This window comes from Mixophyes fleayi, chromosome 4, assembly GCF_038048845.1.
Source record: "Mixophyes fleayi isolate aMixFle1 chromosome 4, aMixFle1.hap1, whole genome shotgun sequence".
In the NCBI taxonomy this organism is placed as follows: domain Eukaryota; kingdom Metazoa; phylum Chordata; class Amphibia; order Anura; family Limnodynastidae; genus Mixophyes; species Mixophyes fleayi.
Genome location: NC_134405.1, coordinates 318136609 through 318149586, shown reverse-complemented (window position 1 = coordinate 318149586; position 12978 = coordinate 318136609). Strand labels below are relative to the sequence as shown.

At 41.3% G+C, this 12978-nt stretch overlaps 1 protein-coding gene across 3 annotated transcripts in view; it reads right to left on the bottom strand.

Moving 5' to 3' along the window:
- The window catches only part of CYFIP2 (cytoplasmic FMR1 interacting protein 2), a 67810-nt gene extending 60834 nt beyond the window's left edge, over positions 1 to 6976 (bottom strand). For 2 of the 3 annotated variants that reach the window (XM_075210146.1, XM_075210149.1), the window contains exons 1-2: positions 6764 to 6976; positions 708 to 776 (exon numbers count right to left, since the gene is read on the bottom strand). The gene's annotated coding sequence lies outside the window, so the exon portion shown is untranslated. Of the gene's footprint in view, positions 1 to 707; positions 777 to 5204; positions 5296 to 6763 lie in introns of those variants that run through there. The other variant, XM_075210147.1, reaches the window with a different exon arrangement.
- Positions 6977 to 12978: the final 6002 nt, after the last annotated feature.

The window sequence follows — 12978 nt, the reverse complement described above, 5'->3', positions numbered from 1 at the left end:
TCCAGCAAAAGTCTACTTTACACATGAATCAATGATCGCTCTGCCCAGCGCATACTAAACATGGTGCAGGTTGGATGAAAGTCCATGTACATTTAGCCCAATAGTTATGCTCCATTTGTTGGTTAAGGATTGAATAAACCTCACTTAACGAGGCTTCATCCCAAAAACACGCTAAGAAAATAATTACAAGAAATAGTTATATGTAAAATGTCTGTAGCTTGGTAGAGAAAAGAATTGTGAATTACTTGGGGCTGGGGCTGCCAGGTCATTTAAAACACGTGAAACACTCATGGTACATATCTGCATATTAATAAGTTTAAATGCAACATGCATTCCTGCAACTATTACCATGCAACTTGCAGCAAACACCAGGACTATTTCCATGCAGCGCGTTTGTGTCATATCTGTTGGTTTTAAACGGATGAATCGGCAATTCTATGTATGGTTTGCACAAAGTGTCTTTTCGGTTTATTCTTATAAAATAAGCTCCTATGTGACTAAGCTTCATCCCACTGGTAACCAGGAAAATGCCTCCGTGTGTGAGGTCCTTTCAGTGAAAGACATTATTTCCCGTTGCTATGGTGACACACTTAGCAGATGGTTTAAAAGCTTAGAATAAACATTCAGCACTTACACATTACTGCATTTACATGTATTATTACAAGTTAATGATATTTTACGACTGCAGACGTTTGACAGAACTTTACCTGAAGAAATAGTAATGGATACAGAGTATTCTTTCAATATTCTTCACAAGTGAAGGAGCATCGATTTTTCTGAAAGCAACAAGACAATAGAATCTTCTGTTACAAGTGATATATAATACTACAGACACTACATTTTGCAGAACAAACTACTGAAATCCCCACTACCAAGCCACCAAATATGAATGCTTTTAATGTCAAATATTTAAAGTACAAAATGTATGTCCCTTTAATTCCCGACCATGGCCTTATCTGTGTGGAGTTTGTATGCTCTCCCTGTGTTTGCGTGGGTTTCCTCCGGGTGCTCCGGTTTCCTCCCACACTCCAAAAACATACTAGTAGGTTAATTGGCTGCTATCAAAACTGACCCTAGTCTCTCTCTCTCTCTGTCTGTGTGTATATGTTAGGGAATTTAGACTGTAAGCTCCAATGGGGCAGGGACTGATGTGACTGAGTTCTCTGTACAGCGCTGCGGAATTAGTGGCGCTATATAAATAAATGATGATGATGATATATAAGGGTGCAGTGTTAGATGTCTACTCTGTATATATTATCTTATCACAAGGAGTGTAGTGCCAGATGTCTACCACGTATTTCATCATCGACATTTATTTATATAGCGCAAGCAAATTCCGTAGCGCTTTAAAATTGGGGACAAACACAGTAATAAACAATACTGGGTAATACAGACAAAGAGGTGAGAGGTCCCTGCTCGCAAGGTTACAAATCTATAGGTCAATGGGAGTTGGGATACATGAGGTTAAATCTACATACTGCATATTGGGCCAGCCATATTGCAAAGGTAAAAAGTGGTTTGTACGCTATAGGAATCAGTCATACAGCAATGTTGGTCAGGGGGTAAGAGGGTTGTTGTCTTGTGTGAATTCTGTAAAGTGTGGTAATAGGGTAACCTAGGAAAGTTAAAAGGGTGGTTAAGGAATATTATAAGCTTGCCTGAAGAAGTGAGTTTTTGGAGAACGCTTGAAGGTTTGTAGACCAGAGGAAAGTCTTATTGTGCGAGGGAGGGAATTCCACAGAGTGGGAGCAGCCCAACAAAAGTCCTGTAAACAGGTATAGGAGGATGCAATGAGAGTGGATGAGAGACGCAGATCCTGCATAGAACTGTGTTGAGTTGGGAGATATTTTGAGACAAGTGAGGAGATGTATGTTGGTGCAGTTTTATTGATGGCCTTGTATGTCAGTAGAAGAATTTTATATTAGGAAAATCAGTCTGGCTGCTGCGTGCAAAATAGATCGTAGGGGTGAGAGTCTGTTTTAGGGGAAGACCAGTAAGGAGGGAATTGCGATAGCCGATGTGGGAGATGATGAGTGCATGGATTAAAGTTTTTGCAGTATTCTGGAAATATTTTTTAGATGTATGTAACATAATTTAGATATAGAGTCGATATGGGGAACAAAGGATACCTCTGAGTCAAGGATCACACCTAGGCAGCTAGCTTGTGGGGTGGGATTTATGATCATGTTGTGGGTAGGTAACTTCTGTTGGTGGGTGGGAATATTATAAACTCTGTTTTTGAGAGATTGAGTTGGCGACAGGACATCCAAGATGAAATGGCAGAAAGACAGTCACTAACATGGGACAACACAGATGGTGAGAGATCAGGAGAGGACAGATAAATTTGCGTATCATCCGCATAGAGATGATACTGAAATCCAAAGAAGCTTATTAGTTTTCCAAGAGAAGTGGTGTAGATAGCGAAGATCCAGTTACCTTGTGGTGCTCCAACTAGTAAGGGAAGCGGAGCAGAGGTGGATCCATAGAAATTAACACTGAAAGAGCAATTAGAATATTACTTTATGTCAAGAAGGGCAGTGCCAGTAATCTATCCTGCGTATCACCTTATGACAAGGGATGCAGTGTCAGATGCATATCATGTGCACTACCTTATAACAATGAATGCAGTGCCAGAGGTCTGTGCTGCCCTGTACCCATATCGCATCTAATGCTGTAAGAGACATGTATCCTACATATCACCTTATCTGAAGGAGTGCAATGTCAGGGGTCTATTCTGTATACCACCGTGTCCACAGGAGCATGGTGCCCTGTATACCACCTTACCACAATGCCAGAAGCCCATCTCCATTCTATCACAAAGTGTAGTATACCAACATTCTATCCTATATATTCACCTTATCTTATTAAATGTGGTGCAGTGCCAGACATATATAATCACCTACTCACAGGGGTTGCCGTGCCAAATTATTATCCTGCACAGTATATCACCTTATCAAAAAATGTACAGATGTCATTATACACAGTGTGAGGTGCAGTGACCGTGCCAGACATAAATGTGTATCCTCTCCCAAACTCCAAATTTCCTCCCCTCTATCACAAGTGTGTTGACAAACAATTATCATCCTCACCATTTATTTATATAGCGCCACTGATTCCGCAGCGCTGTACAGAGAACTCATTCACATCTTATCTTATGAATGTGTTCATCACAGTGAGTACAGTTTCTAACACCCCCTCGTCTATCACCTTTCAACAAGGAGTGCATGGAAATGTATTTCAAGCATATCACTTTATTTTAAAAAGCAGAACGAAAGATACTCTACCATAAGGAATGCAGGACCAGACTATCTTCTTATACAGTGCTCCCTCTTTATACCACAAACTTACAGCACAGGCCGAAAATGGCTCTATAGCAAGGGTACTGTTATAAAGAGGATGAAATATTAACGCTGCACAATCAATACATTTTAATGTGCTTTTGTTAATGTATGAGATCTCACTCATTTGTATAAGAAGGAAGGGGAGTGTGGGTCCATTATTCTGTATATCACTTTATTGGATAGTATGCAACATATCTCTACTCTGTATTAGCTAATCAAAATATAATTTGCATTTATTTTGCAAAATGGTGTCTGCGTATTGATTTCATGCAAATGAGGAATATGAGAGTGAAGATACAGGAAGCACTGATGGCATAGTTCTATTTTACATTTGAACGATGTAGTAATACAGATATTCTTGTGCCAAATTACAGTTAACCATTGCGGTTAAGAAAAAGACTGTTTGCTCCGAACTTCAGGAAGACATTGCTACTAATGCCATTGGATGTACATCTTTCTCGGCTCCTTAAAACTTCAAGATGTAGCCTAGATTTATATAAATGTCTTTAGAATCCTACATTATTTAGTTCGCTCTGGTCGGTAACCATTGCAACAGGGTACGGCTATACACATGATTGCAGGGCTGGACTGTGTGAATTTCATACTTTTATTTCTCAATTACATTTAATGCACATTTTTTCAAGAGTAAAAACGTTAAAAATAAACTTTTAAAAATTATTTGGGAAAACCGAAAGTTATAGGATAAAATAATTGGATCATTTTATTCCCACATGAATCTATTAGTTACAATGGCATAACTTGAACTATAATTTAGTTGAACTTGACAGACATTGGTCTTTTTTCCATCTAGACGACTGTAATTATGTAAAAAACGTAGTAAGTATTCAGAGGTCCAGGCAAAGCAGACCAGGGAGATCGCAGGGAGAAGCAGCTCTATTATGCAATTTTACAGCTTAATAACCTAGGGCCAGATTCATTAAGGATTTTAAATTAAGAAGTTTCATATTTAAGTCTCCTGGACAAAACCATGTTACAATGCAAGGGGTGCAAATTAGTTTTCTGTTTTGCACATAAGTTATTTTTTCATGTAGAACACAAATACTTGATAGCTTATTTGTACACTGAAATTTAAAGTTGATATTTGTGTGCTACATGAAAAAACAGTCAGTATTTAACGTATGTGCAAAGCAGAATACTAATTTGCACCCCTTGCATTGCAACATGGTTTTGTCCAGGAGACTTAAATAAGAAACTTCTTAATTTAAGATCCTTAATGAATCAGGCCCCTAGACAGGATGAGGTGTGAGGAGGTGTGGAGTTCTGCAGTTCAAAAACACAGAAATCTCAACTTGCAATTAAAAATAAATGTATAAATGCAATTAAAAATAAATATGTAACTGAGAACGAGACCCAGCTAAATATACACAGCTACTAAAACCACAAATCACTAAAGCAAAATAAGTAAATTTAGAAGTTAAAGAACCATTAGAAATGTTTATTCATAGACTTATACAGCACATCCAATATATGGAACATTTGGAAGAAACAGGGACATGGGGCTTTGGGTCCAAACTAAGGACAGATAGATCATAGAAGTCAGTTCAAATGTCAAACTGTACAACCAGAGGTAGGATGACATGACTGTTTATTCTATGTATAGAGGGGGAAGGGTGTAAATAATAAAATGGTGGCTGATACCAGGCATGAGAACCAAGAGGTTCTGCAGCAAATGCTGGTGGTGTAATCATATACAAATAGGAATGAATACATTACAGCCACAAGCTGTAATGGTTATACAAGGCTGACAGCCATCAGTAGGGGGTATTGCATCCCCCACAGTCTGTCAGTCACAGATCAATCTTCCCTACAGAATACACCATATCAGGGCCGCCCTGTGTTTACCTCTCATGCAGGAGCCCGGCTTGGAGGGAGGATGTGTCAGGTTCAGATGCTGCGGATGTGAGATCTGTGTGGGGAGATCAGTCAGCTCAGCACTGCTAAGCCCGGCCCTTCCTGTGCGAGCACCTGCTGCACAGCCCATCACATGCACTGTAATAATACCTCTAATACTCAGCCAGGGACCGGGCAGCTATTACTGTGCCAGGAGCTGGGCAGACACTGGCCTGGTATGGCAAACATTGGCATGGTATAAAGCTAATACCCAGCCAGGGACTAGGCAAACACTGGCCTGGTACACTGCTATTACTGTGCCAGGAGCTGGGCAGACACTGGCCTGGTACACTGCTATTACTGAGCCAGGAGCTGGGCAGACACTGGCCTGGTACACTGCTATTACTGTGCCAGGAGCTGGGCAGACACTGGCCTGGTACACTGCTATTGCTGTGCCAGGAGCTGGGCAGACACTTGCCTGGTACACTGCTATTACTGAGCCAGGAGCTGGGCAGACACTGGCCTGGTACACTGCTATTACTGAGCCAGGAGCTGGGCAGACACTGGCCTGGTACACTGCTATTACTGTGCCAGGAGCTGGGCAGACACTGGCCTGGTACACTGCTATTGCTGTGCCAGGAGCTGGGCAGACACTGGCCTGGTACACTGCTATTACTGAGCCAGGAGCTGGGCAGACACTGGCCTGGTACACTGCTATTACTGAGCCAGGAGCTGGGCAGACACTGGCCTGGTACACTGCTATTACTGTGCCAGGAGCTGGGCAGACACTGGCCTGGTACACTGCTATAACTGGGCCAGGAGCTGGACAGACACTGGCCTGGTACACAGCTAATCCTGAGCCAGGGACTGAGCAAACACTGGCCTGGTACACTGCTATTACTGAGCCAGGAGCTGGGCAGACACTGGCCTGGTACACTGCTATTACTGAGCCAGGAGCTGGGCAGACACTGGCCTGGTATAAAGCTAATAGTGAGCCAGGAACTAGGCAAACACTGGCCTGGTCCACAGCTATAACTGGACCAGGAGCTGGGCAGACACTGGCCTGGTACACAGCTATAACTGGGCCAGGAGATGGACAGACACTTGCCTGGTATAAGGCTAATACTGAGCCAGGGACCGGGCAGACACTGTCCTGTTCCGTAGCTACTGATGATGGGCAGATGCATCACTTACATGCATTTAATGGGATAATGCCTAGCAATAGAGGACTCAGATGGTACTTCCTGGGCACCTGATGCCACCCTGAATATCAGCAAAGGTGGCTGCGCCTGCTCATGGGTTTCATAATCAACCGCAAGAAGATATTTCACAGCAAAGGGAAGAATGTGGTTAGCGAGATAAAAGAGAGAGATAAATGTGTTAATGAAAGAATAATATGCACGATGTATATCAGGTCTGCAGTGGGCGGCAGCTGGTATACATACATTGGTCTGAAATGAGGTAATCTCCTAGGCAATGCTTTTATAATGCACACAACAGAAAATACGAATAAAGCCAAAAGAGTGGGAGGGAAAGGATCCGGTGACTAATGACACCATGATGTCACTTACCAGGATCAGTGGCAGCAGCAGTGCATGGTCCTAGTCTGTGCAGGAGGATGCTGCTGGCTCTGGTGCAGGTGATTGTTACTCTTCCTCTCCAGCATTAATCTCTTGTCTGATAATAATATCCGTGGGCATTCAGAGGCTGATGTGTCCCACCATCACCCAGCACTCTCCCCTGATCGTCTTGTCTCTCTCTCTCTCTCTCTCTCTCTCCTCCCCTCTCTCCCACCCCCTCACAAAGAGTTCAACATGGCTGCAGCAGCAGCAGCAGATGGGAAGTGCTGTGCTGAATTGATGTTTCCTCCACCCACCCCACACAGACACCAGTCATCCTCTAGCAGAGGTCAAATTAATGCCAATTTTATGTACATAGTTACCTATAGCATGTTACCTATTTACAATAGATAAGATAGACAGATATATAGATGCAGATAGGTGGGTTTCAGTGAGTTCAGGTAAGGATGTGTTCCAATTTTCCTAGGGCAGCCCCTGTTTTTGCCAATGTAGAAATCAAGCTCCCTTCACATCAGAGATTTCATCAGTATATTACACTGGACAATAGTAGACAGGAACTAACATTAAATTAATTTACAATTTTTCCCCTGACTGTCGGTGGGCTGGTGTAGACACAATCTCTCTAGCACCCACCTCTGGAGAGCCTCAGACACACCAACCACCTCTAGCTCACCCCCTTTTCATCTCACAGTGGGTAGACCACCGCACAGGTGCCCCTGAATATGCAGGTATAATAAAATAATGAGTGTCGTATAAGGGTGTAGGGCTGCCGCAGGAGCCTAGTGCAATACAAGAGTAGTTCACCAAAAAAAATGAGCATCAGACTATCTCTATCATGAAATAAAGATTCACTTTTATGACATCTTGTTCCTACTGCACAGCACTTAGTTATATGGTTCTCAAATGATATCAATTTACATGAAGACCCCAGAGCTGACGTTCTCTCATTTTAGGGTAAGTACATTGTCCCACATTGTAATCACAGATAGTCTCTAACACATGGTCCTTTAGGACTGGATGCCTCTGATGTAATAAAAGAAAAAAAAAAAACCAATTGGCCCTAATCAGGAGTCTAGGTTGACTAATGGATGATCTGGCTTTGGTTGACAGGGGGTTATTGTGATTTATTCAGTGGTTGTCATGCTAAGCTCCACCTAAACACTGTTTGATTGTTCATTACTTGGAGCTTAGATAGATTTAGTGGCACTATATAAATAAATGGTGATGATGATGATGATGATCTTAAGCACTGTTGCAGATAACTAGGCTGCCTGGTGGGTGTTCCATGGTGGCCATTAGGCATAACTATTGTACAAAGCATACTCTGCAACAAGGCAGTAAATTACCCTGAGTACATATACCGGGCTGAGCCATATGATCAGGGGCAGGGCATGAGCACTGCACCACTGATGACAGGGCACCACTGATGGTCAGTAACCCACTGTGCTAAGACACATACTAATCTATAACAGTTTTGTCCCTAATCTGTACCTGTCTTTTCCTGTACATTTGTGAAATATAAATCTAATTGTAAAATGAATAATAATAATAATAATAAAAAAGTAATTGCTTTCATTTTTGTAGGAATTGCTGCATATATCACACGGCACAGGAGGGGTGCCAAGGGCTGGTTATGAAAGTCATTTGTCCAGAGACCCTTCAGTTCAACGTGCATTCTCTGCATGCTGGCCATGTCCTCTTCATGCTGACTCGGTCTAGCCATAGCAAAAGCTCTCTCCAAGCTCTATGGTTCCTTGCTACAGCACTGCCTATTATATGCAGGGAAAAGGAGCCTCTTATCAACAGGGGACCCACAAACTAATTGGCCTCCTACCCCAAAATGACAACATTGTTTGGCTGCAAAGTGGGTAGTGATGTCATAGCTACACTGTTTGTTACCAAGGCTGGGTACACAGTACAGTGTTTGCAGCAGACGATTGGGGCAATCGTGTGTATACTTAAACGATGAACTATAGTCGTTTCAGTTGATTGTTCAGCAGAACTATAAATGTTGTTCCAACCACCGTCAGTCCCGCACTGTGTCCGAAATCACGACCAATTGCTCGACCAACTTCCTCAAACAGCGGCTCCTTTCTCGGCGTGTATATTTATACACAATGATGTGCCTATGAAGGAATGGCGATGATGTACTTCCTTTTCCGAAATCTGAGTTTGTGGGAATTTGTGCTAGTGATGTTCAGCTCTTTATATAAATTTATTTGGCATATTGCTGCAGGAGGGGGGGGGGGGCATATATCGGTTCAGTCTATGCGATCTTACAATCTTTTGAGACAACTTTATGACTGACAAAAATAGCTGGCCAGACCGATAGTCGTTCAAAACTCATTTAAAACGTGTATAGTGTGTCCGCATGAATAAACTGACTGATCAGAACTTGCAGGTTAAATCGTTGTAGATAACACATTGGTCAGGAAATTCTGTAGTGTGTACCCAGCCTAAGATTTATCATTATAAGTAACAGCAAACCCCCTGCTGTGAAGTGTCACAGATATTACAAGTCATTTCAAACGTCCATGATCTGTTTATAAGCTCCAAACTTGCAGCCTCGTTCCTTTATATGGTCACAAAAACCTTGTTGATGTCTAATATCCTTATAATTTACAATAGGTGCTAAGTTATCCCATGAATATTACCCTCAGCAGGCACAGCAGCAATGATTTAGAGATTTTACTAATAACACCTGGGGTTATATTTACTAAACTGCGGGTTTGAAAAAGTGGAGATGTTGCCTATAGCATCCAATCAGATTCTAGCTGTCATGTTGTAGAATGCACTAAATAAATGAAAGTTAGAATCTGATTGGTTGCTATAGGCAACATCTCCACTTTTACAAACCCGCAGTTTAGTAAATATACCCCTGGCATTCTTCCCCTCTTTACTTTCTAAGAAATTTTGGTGTGATAAAATCTTAAATGTGTTAAAATTAGGACAAAAGGTATTTTTCTTTTTGCTCCGACTATGACCTAACAGATAGAGGAGACATGTTATAACCCCAGAGGTTATTATAGCCAGTTATGTTCTGTGGGTAGCTAAACTTCCTTATAAGTCAGGTTTTTTTTTATTTTTTTTATTTAGTGAAACCCAATATATTAATCACACAGGGATTTCGGTGATACTTGTATCTTTGCATGGGGAAGCTTTCGGTGGGTTACCTCTTGATAGATAGGCCATAGAGCTTTTTTCCCTTTGCTAAATTGTCACATAAATTCTGTACTATGATATCATATACTGCTCAGCAAAGTGTATACACGACACAGCGTTGTACAAAAGTGAATAATTTAGTGCTGGTCTGTGTTGAGAAATTTCTATGCTTAGTTTTGTTTAATTCCCTCTCTTAAGATTACATAACAGTGAGTTTTAGATCTGTTCCACTCTCACGGTCACTTGCTAGACTGCAGTTTCAGAGGAACAAACTATTTGACCTGCTTGACCTCTCTGACCACTTACATCAAAGCACCTCTGTAACTATAGAGAATAATTCTGTTGCAGGATAAGCACAGTACAATAATCGGTATGTGAACACTACAATGTGATTTATCAGTTTGAACCAGCAGGGCACTTGCAATGTATAGTAATTTAAAATATAAGGAGTATGCAACTCAAATGCAGACAATACAAATAAAGTTGTCACTAAGCATTGAATAAGATCTTGCGGTAAATGTATCAAGCTGCGAGTTTCCAGTGGGTTTGAAAAGTGGAGATGCTGCCTATAGCAACCAATCAGATTCTAGCTGTCATTATGTAGAATGTACTAAATAAATCACTAGAATCTGATTGGTTGCTATAGGCAACATCTCCACTTTTCAAACCCGCGGGAAACTCTCTGCTTGATCCATTTACCCAATTGTGTTGCTCAATGTGTTTAAATTGAACACTAACAAGCAGATATCTGTGCTAATATTCCTCACAGCCACTTTTCAAAAATATAATATCTCCACGTCTGCTGAGTTTCTTCATTGACGAAAACCAACAGAGTTTATAATATAATACAAAAATAAGCAGGTCCAGCTTTACTTTCACCAAATTGCCCACATAAAAAATGTAATTAAAAAAAGCAGTCCTAGCTTTATCTTCTAGTTCCAAAATCTAAATCATGCCATGGCAGCTATGGGCATGTTGGTACTTGTAGTTTCATAATAGTATATAATCTGTTGTTTGACTTATAACTAGTACCCTGTCATCCACCTCTGTTCTGGTTGTGTTTCCAATCAATGTGGAGGCTGTGACTATTTTGCTGCATATGACAAATGCGACTCTTCATACACACATGTTATACAGCTGCTTATCGCGTGTATCACAAGTAATATGTGCAGGGAAGGGGGTACATTGACAAACAGGTATCTTTTAATTTGACTTATTTTGGCTGCATATAAAAAGGGGAAGGAGTCTCCATGCCATATTAAAGGGGAGAGCTCCACATAATGAGAAGACTCTACGGAATATGTTGGCGCGATATAAATAAATGATGATGATGATGATGACTCCATTGCGAGAAGTAGTGTATCGCTGTATGGGACAGTGTGACTACAATGTATAAGAGAAGACCCTCAGAGATATAGAGGGAGTAGGAGCCCCTGCACAGAGGGATCGCAGTAATGATCTGAGAAGAAGCATTTGGAGTGTGAGATACCCAGTCAGGCTAAGAGCAACACAGAGAGGGTGACAGTGATACTACCCTCACAGAGGAGGGGTGAGTGAGACATGGCGGAGAGTACATCAGAAGGTGTCAGAGCCCAAGTGATATTACACTCACAGAGGAGGGGTGAGTGAGACACGGCGGAGAGTACATCAGAGGGTGCCAGAGCCAAAGTGATATTACCCTCACAGACGAGGGGTGAGTGAGACATGGCGGAAAGTACATCAGAGGGTGCCAGAGCCCAAGTGATATTACCCTCACAGAGGAGGGGTGAGTGAGACATGGCGGAGAGTACATCAGAGGGTGTCAGAGCCCAAGTGATATTACCCTCACAGAGGAGGGTGAGTGAGACATGGCGGAGAGTACATCAGAGGGTGTCAGAGCCCAAGTGATATTACCCTCACAGAGGAGGGTGAGTGATACATGGCGGAGAGTACATAAGAGAGGGTGTCAGAGCCCAATTGATGTTACCCTCACAGAAGAAGGGTAAATGAGTGAGAGGGTGTCAGAGTCTGTGTAAGCCAAGTGTGTGATATCATCTCCACAGAGGAGGGATGAACAGTAGATGAGGAGTGTTAGAGCTGCAGAAGAGAAGCTGACCCTGGATGAGGGAAATGTTTAACCTGTCGGCGTGAGAGTGACGACCAGCTGAGTACAGGAGGACAAGGAGTCTACATGTATTGAAGAGAGCAACAGAAGTAACTAGATTGTTTGGTAAAGCAAGTAATTTAAGAACAGTGTTGGAGTGTGAACGGTGATATATATATATATATATATATATATATATCTATTTATTTATATTTATTTTTTTCTTTATTTCTTTGTCTTCAAGAATTGGAGAGAGAAGCATTTTGAATAAAAGAGCTTATTTATTTTAGAATAACTTTTTATTTATTTTGATTGAAATATAAATATAAATACATATAAACAGTAGCAACAGAAGAGTTTACTTTTATTGAGGTGGTCTGGGCCCAATTTATTAAGACATCTGTTTGCCCTACATTTGGGTGGACATGTTTTCCTGTCAAACTATTTCTTTAGGCTACATTTGCTCTGCCTTCCCATCAGTCCCTATTTAGGTGGGACTGTTCTGATTCTTGGATGAAAGCGTGGCTTGTAAGAATGTGGTTGGGTGTGGTTTAGTGGGAGGGGCTTATTGTATCCCAATTTTGCATTTTTAAAATGTTGGGAGGTAGGGTTACTCCATTGCCCTTGTCCTCCAAATTTCATGCACTTCTAATGCATGAACAATTCAAACGCTGATTTCTGTGTCTTTTATGTTGTATATTCTTATATAATACTAAACATTATGATTTAACCAATTCAATATGCTGTTTTTTACATACTGTACATAAATGCACAACTGAATTGCATCCTACTCAAAAGCATTAAATACAGATGCATTATTTTGGTTGTAAAAAAGCATGAAAGCTGAAGTGTGAATGGGCTCAAGTGTGAATGGGATCAAGAGTGAATGGATTCTTATTTTTCTAAATGTTGATAGTTATGTTAAACATTCCAAATAAAGAAAGAAACCGTCACACACACG